The sequence below is a fragment of the Harmonia axyridis genome, chromosome 7 (assembly GCF_914767665.1).
Source record: "Harmonia axyridis chromosome 7, icHarAxyr1.1, whole genome shotgun sequence".
Taxonomy (NCBI): Eukaryota; Metazoa; Arthropoda; class Insecta; order Coleoptera; family Coccinellidae; genus Harmonia; species Harmonia axyridis.
The window spans coordinates 28041867-28055784 of record NC_059507.1 but is presented as its reverse complement, the minus strand read 5'-3'; the positions used below and the strand labels follow the sequence as shown (position 1 = coordinate 28055784).

Here is a 13918-nt window from a genome sequence, read left to right as displayed (position 1 = left end):
TAATTATTATTTGAAAGATTATTGGAGCCACACAGAGAACTTTCGATTGACTATTCAAAACTATTAATCGTCATTTTGATATAATTGGTAGTAACTTTTCCTGAAGGAAATAATTATTAGCTGATTGATGGATATATTTCTAGTTGAAATAGGTCACCTACTATCAATTAAATGTGTGTAGAATGTAGTTGATACGAAAGGTCAATAAAAAATGTATTTCGTTTCACAGAAAGTGAATTTTTTCCAAACAATGTAGAATAAATATTGGAGGGTCTCCTGATCGGGCAGATAAGACATGGTTTGAATGTCGTAAAACTCGTTAAATAATTGTTATGTACACAGGAAATCCTAACACAGTTTGGTCATTGTCACGCCCATATTACCGGAACAGTGTGCTAGGGATGGAATTCAGATTGGTCATTGTCGATCCGAAAACTATTTGAAACGTCAATTATAAATCTTTAATATTTTTCAGCTTCTATGTTCTAGTAGATATTTGTACTGTATTCATTAGTTATTTATTGATGATAATGTCACCAATTGAAGTACATACTCCGCTGTAATATAGTAACATATAGAAAACAAATAAATTAGGGATTATTATTATTAACAAAAATATAACTTTATTGATAGGAATTAAGGTTTTAAGTGATAGTATGTATTACAAATTACATTTTTTTCGGTAATAATTTCCATTCCTATCGATCTTGGTGGCAGTATTTAATAAACATTCTATGTCTTTATTATCCCTTATGTGAATGACTAAATTGAATCGAAAGGAAATGAGGATCGAAAACATATCATGTTCACCTTATTTGTTCTGATGATGCCATTGTTATAGGAAGAACATTCAGTGGGTTTTTGAACTTTAATCTTTATTCAGTAGAAATGATGAGGTATTCGTTTGCATGGTGGGTTGTTGAAAAAATGCAAATGCAATGTGAATGCACTTAATTTGAATATTTGATTACTTCCAAAACAAATGGAGCGATTGGTTACTTTATACTTTATTTTTTTTTTATTGGACGACTGGTTCTAAGGGGGTAATTTGGGCCGGATTCTTGTCGAAAAATAAAAAAAGTTTAAGTTCAAAAGTTAGCATTACACATATTTTTTTTTAAAACAAAACAATAATAGCTTGACTAATTACTTAACTAAACTTTTCTTATATATATTTTTTTCAATGCCCTTTTAACTTCTTCGAATCTTCGTTATAAGTTCCTGAATATTTTGTTTGGTATTTGATGTATCTTCTGCTTCTCCATAGATTGATTGAATGTGTTATTTTTCTTTCAGTATTATCATTTATTCTCTGTTATAGAGCTTGTTTTATCCACTCGTCAACTTGTTTTGTGATTTTACCGTCAGATTTTAATCTCATAATCTCGTTTCAACATTGAATACTTTTATTTCAAATTTCTTGATTGAAATTATATCAATTGGCGCCCAACGAGTGGCCGGATAGTCACTAAATTATTAATTTGATTTCCAATTTGTTCAAAATTCACACTCCATTCAAATTATTAGAGAATGAGAACTTATGAAGATTGATTGAGTTGGAAACTGAATTAAGTAGAGTTGATATGATATGGTCTTGCTGAACTGAAAGTAGAATTAATTAAGAAGCTGAAAGGAATTTTAATGTAAGATTAGTAATTTTAATTTGTTGTTTGGTTAATAGAAATTCAGTTAAGAAATTGGTTAAGCTATTATTGTTGTTTTGTTTGAAAAAAAATAAATACAGTGGACTCTCGTTAACTCGAAATCCTCGATAACAAGATCATCCATAAATTGATTGAATGTGTTATTTTTTCTTTCAGAATCCAAATTCACTACCAGTTTCATTTATTATCAGTTCTAGAGCTTGTTTTATCCACTCGTCAACTTGTTTTATAATTTTACCATCATATTCTTAATCACATAATCCCGTTTCAACATGAATACTTTGTTTCAAATTTTTTGATTGAAATCATATCAATTGGCGCCCAACGAGTGGCCGGATAGTCACTAAATTATTCATTTGATTTCCAATTTGTTTAAAATTCCCACTCCATTTAAATTATTAGAGAATGAGAACTTATGAAGATTGATTGAGTTGGAAACTGAATTAAGAAGAGTTGATATGATATGGTCTTGCTGAACTGAAAGTAGAATTAATTAAGAAGCTGAAAGGAATTTTAATGTAAGATTAGTAATTTTAATTTGTTGTTTGGTTAATAGAAATTCAGTTAAGAAATTGGTTAAGCTATTATTGTTGTTTTGTTTGAAAAAAATAAATACAGTGGACTCTCGTTAACTCGAACATCGTTAACTCGAAATCCTCGATAACAAGATCATCCATAAATTGATTGAATGTGTTATTTTTTCTTTCAGAATCCAAATTCACTATCAGTTTGATTTATTATCAGTTCTAGAGCTTGTTTTATTCACTCGTCAACTTGTTTTATAACTTAACCATCATATTTTTAATCTCATAATCTCGTTTCAACATTGAATACTTTTGTTTCGAATTTTTTGATTGAAATTATATCAATTGGCGCCCAACGAGTGGCCGGATAGTCACTTAATTATTAATTTGATTTCCAATTTGTTTAAAATTCACACTCCATATAGAAAAATAGAGAATGAGAACTTATGAAGATTGATTGAGTTGGAAACTGAATGAAGTAGAGTTAATAGGATATGGTCTTGCTGAACTGAAAGTAGAATTAATTAGGAAGCTGAAAGCAATTTTAATGTAGGATTAGTAATTTTAATTTGTTGTTATATAGTTCATTAGTTGATAGAAATTCAGTTGAGTAATTGGTAAAGTTATTATTGTAGTTTTTTTTTGAAAAAAAATAAATATGTAGTTCTAAATTTTGAATTTAAATATTTCGTATATATTGCGACTTGAAATCATTCAAAATTATTGATTAAATTAAAATCATATCAGTACCTACTCTTTATTCCTATTCAAGAAATACAAAATCGATTTTAATTGTAATAGCATTGTTAGTATTCCGGTAAATATAAGCTTTAAAACTTCAATAAACATTCATTTAAAATTACCGGCAGTTTCCCTAATTGCTCCCGCGAAATCGCCTTTCGCAACTACCGTATCCTGACGGTCCGTCATCTCTCAACGACCTGGGCAGCGCCGAAAAAATCCGGAATTGCCGCGTTCGTGCCGTCCGGACTGCCGTTAATGGCGGCCGCCCCGTTTCGCGCTTCCTCCTCGACCGTCTGTCGATCCGTCCGTCAGCCGCCTCTTTCCGAGTGCCCTCTCGAGTCGGTCCCGTCTGTCGTCGATGCCGCCGGTCGGTCCCCGTTCTCGACCGTAGGACGGGCAGGCAGGCACACACACAACATCGCGGCGCAACTCGTTTTATTGTTCCTCTTCCCTGCACGTTGCCGCTAAATGAGCTCGGGACTAGAATGCGGACCGTGTGGGTTAGGGACCTTCGGAGGCAGGGATGGACTCCGCGAAGGATACCGTTTCGATTCGAAACTTTTCGATAGTGATTCGACGGTTTTAGATGACGATATGACGCTTTTTGATAACGATACGATGCTTTTCCATAACGGTACGATAATTTTCGATAACGATACGACACTTTTCCATAACGGTACGACGCTTGTGGATAACGGTACGACGCTTTTCGGTAACGGTTCGAAAATAATATCTACATTTGTTCGACTGTTGTGTGGGTTAGGGACCTTCGGAGGCAGGGATGGACTCCGCGAAGGATACCGTTTCGATTCGAAACTTTTCGATAGTGATTCGACGGTTTTAGATGACGATATGACGCTTTTTGATAACGATACGATGCTTTTCCATAACGGTACGATAATTTTCGATAACGATACGACACTTTTCCATAACGGTACGACGCTTGTGGATAACGGTACGACGCTTTTCGGTAACGGTTCGAAAATAATATCTACATTTGTTCGACTGTTCGTATTAACCTTCGGGATTGTGTGTTTCTGATTGAGATCTCGTGGAAAAAGCTCAGCAGTTTCTGCATTCAATAATTTTTTAGAATATTTTTCGAAATGCTTCCGTCCCAATTGAAGTCGTCTTCAGAAATCGCCTAGCTTCGGATTCGTCCATTCGAATCGACACTTTGCGCAAATGAAACCACACTTCTCGAAAATGATAACGATACGATGCTTTTCGATAATAACGTGACACTTTTCGATAACGGTACGACATTTTTCGATAACGATACGACGCATTTCGGTAACGGTTCGACAACTTTTCGAGAATTGATACATAAGCGTACAACTTTGCTTCCTTTGTTTTTTTTTCCGAAATTCGAGGCTTTATTGTAAAAAAAACTGGTCATACATTCATGATTCAAATTATTGTCCATCGCTGGCCACTATTTTCTCCCATCTTTCGGACAGCGTATGAATCCCGCGTTGAAACAACTGGTCATCTTCTGAAGCGATCCACGAATCGATCCAATTTTTTACTTTTCGTAAGACCGAAAGTGCTGGTCAGCCAGGCCGTGTGCCAATGATCGAAACAAGTGATAATCCAAGGGAGCAACGTCTGGAGAATACGTCGGGTGGGGTAGGTCTTCCCATTTCAACTTTTCCAAGTATGTCTTGACCACTTTCGCAACATGGTGTCGAGCATTGTCATGCTGTCAAATCACTTTATGTCTCTCGTTGTATTGCGACCGTTTGTCTTCTAATGCTCGACTCAAACGCATTAATTGCGTTCGATAACGATCGCCTGTGATTGTTTCAGTCGGTTTTAATAACTCATAATACACTACTCGGCGTAGTGGTCCCACCAAATACTGAGCATCACCTTGGAACCGTGAATATTCGGTTTGGCCGTAGACGTGTAAACATGACCGGGATAGCCCTATGATCTTCTGCGCTTGGGATTATCGTAATGAACCCATTTTTCGTCACCCGTCACAGTTCTATGCAGAAATCCCTTTCGTCTTCGCCTTGCAAGTAATTGTTCACAAGCAAACAAACGCCCTTCAACATCTCTCGGTTTCAACTCGTACGGCACCCAATTTCCTTGTTACTGAATCATTCCCATGACTTTTAGACGTTTTGAAATGGCTTGTTGAGTCTTGATCAAATTATGCGTCCAATTGTGTATTTTCGAAAACCTTCTCTCTTCCATCGTCATGCTGGTGTTCAACGTCAAAATCGTCGTTCTTGAAGCGTTGAAACCACTATGGGTACGTTATTTCACTAATAACGGCACACCATAGGTATTTGAAAGTATTCGATGAGCCACAGCCGCAGATTTCTTCATATTGAAACAGAAAATTGAAACCTCCCGCAAATGACAAGAATTTGGCTCGTAAACTGACATGTTTAATCGAGAATAACTTTACGATGCACAGACAAATCGACTAATATTTCGATGGCTTTATGTTTATGAATACCTTAGTTTCTTGTATGACATCTACGATCTATTTATTTACTACAACTTACCGCTACAGCCATTTATTGCAAAACGGGGACGTATTTTTATTTGGTTTCTATTAACATAATAAATTATTAAACTACTCAAAGTCAATAGGCCCACACAAATTAAATTCGCCATCTGTTTCATATATTAAAGAAAAAATTTGCCTCAATAAAATGTAAAGATAATAAAACGGATAATGCGGGTTGTTAACTAGAATCTCGAAAATGAACGGCTGTCTGTTACAATCACACTGTGCAGCGAAATTCACACTAGCTTTATTAGATACGTTATTTACATTTCAAAATTCATGACTAAAATTGTGAAGATTTAAAAACATTTGAATATTTTCAATATGTATTTTTATTGGTTGGAATATAATCGGTGCTCACCTCAGAGTAATAAGTATAAATAGAGGGAGCATATGTCATTTTCAGTAAGCGAATTTTGTCCCCAACATGAACTATCAAATTTGACATGAAGCGCGCGGAAACGAAAACATATCAGTGATGCGATATTTCAGTCAACTCACGAGTTTCTCTACAAAGAACGCATTCTTTATGTCCCATTGTGAATCAACGTTTCATATTAACTCATAATATATTGAAATAAATACCTGAATGTATCAGAAATTCAGAAAACAAACTTCAAGCGCGCCAAACGACGTGAAACAACCGATGACCCTAGGGCAGCAATAGTTGCCAAACCTTGGATTTCAGGCGGTAGATAGATCCAGAAAATAATTAATATTCTGCTTAATATAAATTCGACAATCAGGAAAACTATCGGATTCCAATTATTCAAATTTGTATATTTAATCGCGAATCACTCAAATAAAAATATTTCATTCAATATAATATTCATTCATAACGATAAAGTAAAATTGTGGATTTGAAAATATATTACAATCCGACAACATAATCTAACCATGTTGGGGACATGTAAAAATTGCGTATACTCCTGATATCTATGTTTATTACTCTATGGTGCTTACTGAAATGTATACTCATTTTCATGAATTTCCATTTGAAAATAAATCTTTACAATACACTGCAAAAGTATGGCCACACCACTATAATGACAAAAATGGTATTGATTTAATCCTATCAAGGTCTACTACGAAATCTTTTTCCTAGGAACTCCCATTATCAGAACATCCGAAGTGACATACACGTTCTTTTGCGATACAAAACTGAATAATTTCTCAAAATTCGTATCTTGAAAATTTAAAGTGCCATTGTTTTACTGACAGATTAATGATAAGTCAAAATTTGCATAATTATTGGGAACCGATGAACTGTTCATTTTATGTTCCACGGATGATAGCGAGACTTCAATAAAAAATTCATGAATGAAATTAATTTCTGTCAAGTTTCACTTTCTAACAGGTTTACGTTGAATCATGAAGTTTATCTACAATTTCGAATGCAGGTCTTGAGGCATATTCAACGCTCATTGTAGTGTGCTATTGAATCGAAAGGCATCAAGGTGAATAGGAAATAGAATTTTTTTCAGCGCCCTCTGCAGCTTTCTCCCTTCGGGAAAAAACCCATCCGTAAAATCGAAGTACGAGGGCGGCCATGACATAAGATCCTTTCATCTTAGCGAAGATTGACGTTAAAAGGAGAGGCCTTGTATCAGATATAAAAGAAATACAACAACCATAAGGGAGATATCGTAAACGTTGAATTTTCAGCTGTTCGTCGGATCACCTGCACTTCGTATTGATAATCTTGGTTTCGAATCCGCCCAAAAATCATTAAAACTTCTTGAGATTGAAGGATTTCGATGGAAAATAAATTAATTTTGAAACGATTGTCGGAATGAGTCCATTAAATCGAATGGGGCCTCAACCTGAATTGGGTAATATCAATTAGACTTCAATTTTTGTTAAACACGAATCCTTCCATATCTCTATACATAAAAAAAGCAAGTTTCACACTGTAGTTTATTTTTTCTTCCTCCAACACAGTATGTCTCGACATGTGACAATAAAAATGTGAAAATTTCATGTAAAAAATTTTTTATACATATTCTGCAAAATTTCAACATGATCGGATCTGTAGTCAGGAAAATATTGGTTATTTCTTTTTCAATATTCTTATTGAATTTTTTATAATTATTAGAAGGAGGACAATATGAAATTTTGAAGTTTAAAATTGCTCATTTACATTTTAAGGGAATTGGTGAAAAACATTTCAAGAAGGAAGTTAAATCAATGTTGATTGAAAATTGCTTTTATAGTATTCAAGAGTTCTTTGCTAATTCTATCATTTAAGACTTTCTTTAATACTCACTCTTACCAGCTGTGTTGTCTTTATATAGTTGATTCCTATACATTTGTTGATGTCTTAAACTTATTACTTGCAAAATCTGTGATCGATTGAATTGAAATTTATGGGAAATTGTTTTACAACCGTGTCCAACGACTTGCTTAGGGGTTTTATTTGATTCCGTGTGAACCGAACATTTCATATGGAAGGATTAGTAAATGCCCGATAATAACCGTCAACACTGTAGAGTTCTAGGGATTTTCGCGCGCTTGTTGGTACTCCTGTGGGAACTATGACGAAGCATTTGCGGACCATAAGTTATATAGCATATTGTCATTATTTTTTCATGTAGAATCACGCCTTGAAGTTTGTCGTACTTATTTACTATATACTGTATACTTAGATGCACACTTAGCGAACCAGTATATTGACGTTGAAAAAATATAACTCAATTTTTTACTACGGTAGAGCGGTGTGACTTCGTCAGCGGAGGTGACTTTGCCGAACTGCCTAATATTTTAAGTTTCACTTTGTTCTCGTAAAGTTGGCAACACGAATCGGAACCTTTAACCACACTATATACCCACATGTCCGTCGCAGTCGTCTGGCGTACTTCGAATGATATGCTACGGTATGTTATATGAGCGGGTAATTTTTTAAAGTGGTTATATATGCGAAATACTACTAGGAGTTGTTCAGAAAATATGGCGAACGGTACATCGAAATATTTTATCAGCTTACTTTACATTCATTAAACGTCACGTTAAAAAAAAATTGAAAACGTTTGGTTGAGAGGATTTCGACATTTCGGGAAATTTTTCTATTGTGGCCCTTTGGCGGGAGACATTGCCACATACCAAATTTGTTTCAAATGTTTTATTTTGAGGCAAAATTATGGGTGTCGATACAAAAAGAAGTTGAGTGCAAGGAAATATAGTAATTATACGAAAGAAACACTAATCCGAGCAATCAATGCAGTTCGAAATGAAAACATTTCAATACAGACAGCTTCCGAAGTGTACATTTCCAGAAGAACTATTTGGAATGAAATTAACAAAAGATATATGAGCGAACCCGGAGGTATTAGTGCACTAACATATACCGCCAGCACTTCATTAAATTGCCAAAAAACACATTTTCAAGGCATTGGCAAACCCGCACCAATTTGCAGGTCACTTTGCCAAATTTTTACAAAAAAAAAAAAAGAGTGCACCTTTTCATCTGATTCTAACCATAGCAGTCGACAACTAAAATGTTCAAATTGAACATATTTTGCACAGGACTCATTTCACAAAAAAAAAACGTTACACCAAGAAAACTTCAAAAAGTGGTGAAAAGTCACACCGCTGTACGGTACTTCAAAAGTTTTATAATGGCAAATACTAACCTCTGAAATTTTGAGGTTTTCAATGTAGTTCGCTTCGGAGATTTTCACACGCTATAGCGAAACGCGTTCTCGTTGCTCAAAAACCATGGATAACCGCAGTCTAGGGTGGTGACTGTGGCTCCTACTCATAATATTAATTTTTAGTCACGAGTTTGGGAAGTTAGGTATATTGAAAATGAGGCGTCCATGTCCATAACAATATGTAAAAAAAATATCCGACTGTGTCATCTATCTGGGTTTTAATAATAATAATAATAATAATAACGTTATTTACCCAACAGGAAAGTTCCCAGTAACAGGGTAACAAATTACATCAACTCAAAGAAAATACATGTGAATTCCCTAAAAAACTAAACGAAATGGCAAGTACTCCAAAAAAATGATAGATATATCAAGAAGTTTGAAAAAAACACAAAATAAACAACTACAATAGACTAATATTAACTTTGTTAGCACAATCACAAAGCCTATACACTGGTGCCCGCTGGAGAATGTTGGTTTTACTCTAATATGTAGATATAGCGATCTGATGCTCGGAGACGAGCGCTAAAAAATGAAAGCGCGCATCTGTACCTGCCCACATAGACATTACAACCGTCATAAACACCGAGTACCTTCATAAGATACCCCTCGAATAAATCAACATCAAGCAACAAAAAACACCTTTTATTCATGATCGTGAATTTATTACGATACAAAATTTTCTGCAAATATACACGATGCATAATGAGGTGCTTACCAAGGCCGGCCAAACAGCTGTTGTTACAACAGGGAACATATCAACCGCAAGAAAGCTGGAGCTAATGCTGATGATGATATAGCAGGTGGCCGTTTTTTTTTAAATAATCGACAGGCAGGTTTCCTGCCAGATAGACGTGCTGTCCAATTCGATATTGAACAATGGTGACCACGAAAAAGAGTGGCACGTGGCTGGATAACGATTCTTGCTGATTGACATTTATCGCTGTTTCGTGTATATTTAGAAGCGAAATGTGTGTTAACCATCTCTTTGTTCCTGACGATATTTTAATCGAACATTTTGTTCACCAAGTCATCGATATGCTATTTATCGAAATACTATACACTAATACTATACTATATCGGCAAAAAAAGGAGAATGGTCTAAATCTTAACGAAGTTTGTAGTTTTTTCTCTCAATAATGATAATGATCTTTCTCTATTTCAGTATCGTAATGAGTTCATTACAGTTCTAAAAACAGTGCTCTAATGAACTCATTACAGCATTGTTTTCAGTTATAGTTTTCGCTCTGTGGTTGTCTACACAGACTTCCAATCCAATCAAAATTCAACACACGTCAATTGTCAGATTGTCACAGTAATATAATTTGGATTCAGAGAAATTATTTGCGACATAATTCGCAATTTCTCTTGATTCTGTTGATATTAAATCGATTTCGTGAGACATAGTTAACGAATTTAATGCGTAAATATAAATTATTTAAAAATTTGAAATTGGATTCAAATAAAAATTCCGTAATCTGTCAATTTTCTAACAGTCACACCAACTGCCAAGATACAATACAAATGTCACTATGATATTAAACCTGAATTTTTCATTGATTTTCGACAATATTCCACAAAACTTGACTGAAATAGAGAAAATATCGTCTAATACTCGTTGCAGAAGGCAATTCCAACACACATTCGTGTTGGAATAGGAGCCCATTCTGTAACTTGTTTTAGAATATACTATTATCTACGACTGCTCAATTTTTGAGGTATTAGACCACTGAGTTTGCTGCATTTGCGTTACGTAATGAAACTCATTACACAACTCAAATTTCATTACGTAACGCATTTTTTCGGAGAAGAATTCAGATGATAAATGAATTTGTACCTAACCAATAACCGGCACTGCTTCTTCTAAATAGGAAGGAAGTCTTTCTGAATAACTAATTTTGACCAAACACATCAAATACCAGTCGAAAATTTCACTTGAAAGGTATTGTTTACAATCAAACTTGATAGACGTCAAGTGGCTGTCAATGTATTTCAAGTATCTCAAGGCAATTGAATATCTTCAGTTAAGTTTCACAAAAGCTTACAACGTTGTGTTCATTATGGGCAGTCGTAAATAAAACGTTGTACTATACATGTGTGATAATGCATCATTACTAACGGGTGTTTTTTTTTTGAGGTATATAACTTTAAGTTGGCATTACTGTTCAAGATGGCGACCGATTTGACAGCTGTCAAGTGATTTATTCTCAGTTTGGTTTGGCAATTCATCATGAATAGACTCACGCTTGAACAAAGCTTGCACATAGTGCAATTTTATTTCGAAAATAATGGTTCTGTGCGGAATACGTATCGCGCACGCCCATTTTATTTTGTTTAGCGATGATGCGCACTTCTGGGTGAATGGCTACGTCAACAAACTAAACTGCCGCATTTGGAGTGAAGTTAATCCTCAAGTGTATGTCGAAACACCGTTACATCCAGAAAAACTGACTGTTCGGTGCGCTTTATGGGCTGGTGGAATCATTGGTCCGAACTTCTTCAAAAACGATGATGGCCAGAACGTTACAGTCAATGGTGATCGGTATAGAGCCATGATTACTAACTTTTTCATTCCTGAATTGAACAACCATGATATCCAGGAGCTGTGGTTCCAACAAGACGGCGCAACATGTCACACAGCTGGTGCCACAATCGAATTATTGAAAGACACGTTTGGTGACCGCCTAATTTCACGTTTTGGACCTGTGAATTGGCCTCCAAGATCTTGTGATTTAACACCGCTAGACTACTTTCTGTGGGGCTGGGGCTATGTAAAGTCATTGTTCTATGCGGATAAACCACAAACCCTTGACCATTTGGAAGACAACATTCGCCGTGTTATTGCCGATATACGGCCACAAATGTTGGAAAAAGTCATCGAAAATTGGACGTCCAGATTGGACTACATCCGAGCCAGCCATGGCGGTCATATGCCAGAAATCATATTTAAAATGTAATGCCACAAAATTATCTTGCGGATAAATAAAATTCATGTCAATCGAATAATCCATCGTTGTTTTCTTGCAATTTAAAGTTCTATAGCCCTTTATAATCGTTTGTTTACATAACTCGTGCTAAGCACTCGTTTGCAATTTACACACTCATATAGTAAAGATGCGTTTATCCCACTTGTATAGTAAATAACTACATAATTGAATTCAACCACATAGTTTGAGTTGTTACTTTTGTATATAATAAAATTATGAAACATCTCTTGCTTGCTTGCATGAAATTTTGCTTGTAACTGCAAAAATTAATGTAGATGCGTTATCAGAACTCAGGCAACTCAAGAAGAATAATAGAAAAAATTGTTTCATTGAAGACATATACTCCTCAGTTGATATAAAACGATATATAACAGAATACTTAGAAAATATGGACAGTTCAGGCTCGCTTAGTAAGTACCGGGTCTATCGTACAGATGGACCCATCAGTGCCATACCAAAATTCAAAATATACGTGTCAACTGAATCAAAGACAGCGTCAGCTGTCGTTCTGAATGGCAATCAATCAAGGAAAGACGTCCAGAGCGACCAAAATCTCAATTCTCAAACATCAGGTGGCAATGTTATGGCATCCGTATTTTGGGACGTGCATGGTATATTGTTCATTGACTATCTTGACAAAGGTAAAACTATCAATAGTGAAAATTATATAACGTTTTTCGATAGATAGAGTGCAGAACTTAAGAATAAACGCTCTCAAATACAAAAGTGCTGAGCAGGCAAAAATATTTTAGCTTGGTAAAGATTATCGAATAATATAATTCCAATTTGCAGATTTCAAATAGGCCCATTTCTTCAGAAATGTCTAAAAGCCACTCAAACTTGGGACGCCCTGTATAGGTATGCTACTGCATTCTTTACAACTCTATTTATAAAAGCCTGATTTATTGAGTTGGTAGCATTGAAGAATATATTGCTAATTGCATGTGACGCTGTGAAAGTTATTTTGTTATCCGTTCTGGAAATTATTTTTGCTATCTTTTGTTAAATTGGACCGAAATGTATTAATTTGTTAAACTTTTTATTTAATCAGTTTTTGAATTGGTGTATTTAGATTCAACTCTCTTCTATTATTATTTATGAGGTTATTTATTGGTTGTTTTTCAAAATGGTTGTTTTTAGTCATTTCTTCAATGTTGGATCAATTTCTTTTTTAACGCCATGAGGCTTTTGAAAATATTATTTATAATTGACTCAATAAGGCTATAGATCTTATATATAGGCCTATAGATCACACAAAAAGTTTCGAAGAACGTTAGTCGAAAGGACAATTTTAATTTTGCAAAACACTATTCTCTATTTCAGTACCGTAATGAGTTCATTACATTACTAAAAAAATCCTATCAAATTTTAACACACTTCAATTGTCAATATGATATAATTTGGATATAGTGAAATGATTTGCAATATCATTCGAAATTTCTCCTAATTCTGGTGGTGTTAAATCGATTTTGTCAGACATAATTCACGAATTCGATGCGTAATTATAAATTATTTCAAAATTCTAAACGTAGGATTCAAATTCCAACTCCGTAATCTGTCAATTTTCGTAACAGTCACACCAACTGCTAAGATACAATACAAAAGTCACTAGGATGTATAGAATCTGAATTTTGCATTGTATTTCGACAATATTTCAAAAACTTGACTGTAATAGGAAAAACATCGTCTAATACTCGTTGCGGAAGGCAATTCCAACACTCATGCGTTCGAATTTCTCATTCGTGTTGGAATAGGAGCCCATTCTGCAACTTATTTTAGAATATACTATTTCCGTACTAGTCTTACTTTACCAGAATAAGAAAGC

At 34.8% G+C, this 13918-nt stretch overlaps 1 protein-coding gene across 1 annotated transcript in view; it reads left to right on the top strand.

Moving 5' to 3' along the window:
• Positions 1-13918, top strand: part of LOC123684741 — a 170289-nt gene that overhangs the window by 120208 nt on the left and 36163 nt on the right. The gene's annotated exons all lie outside the window — the stretch shown is intronic.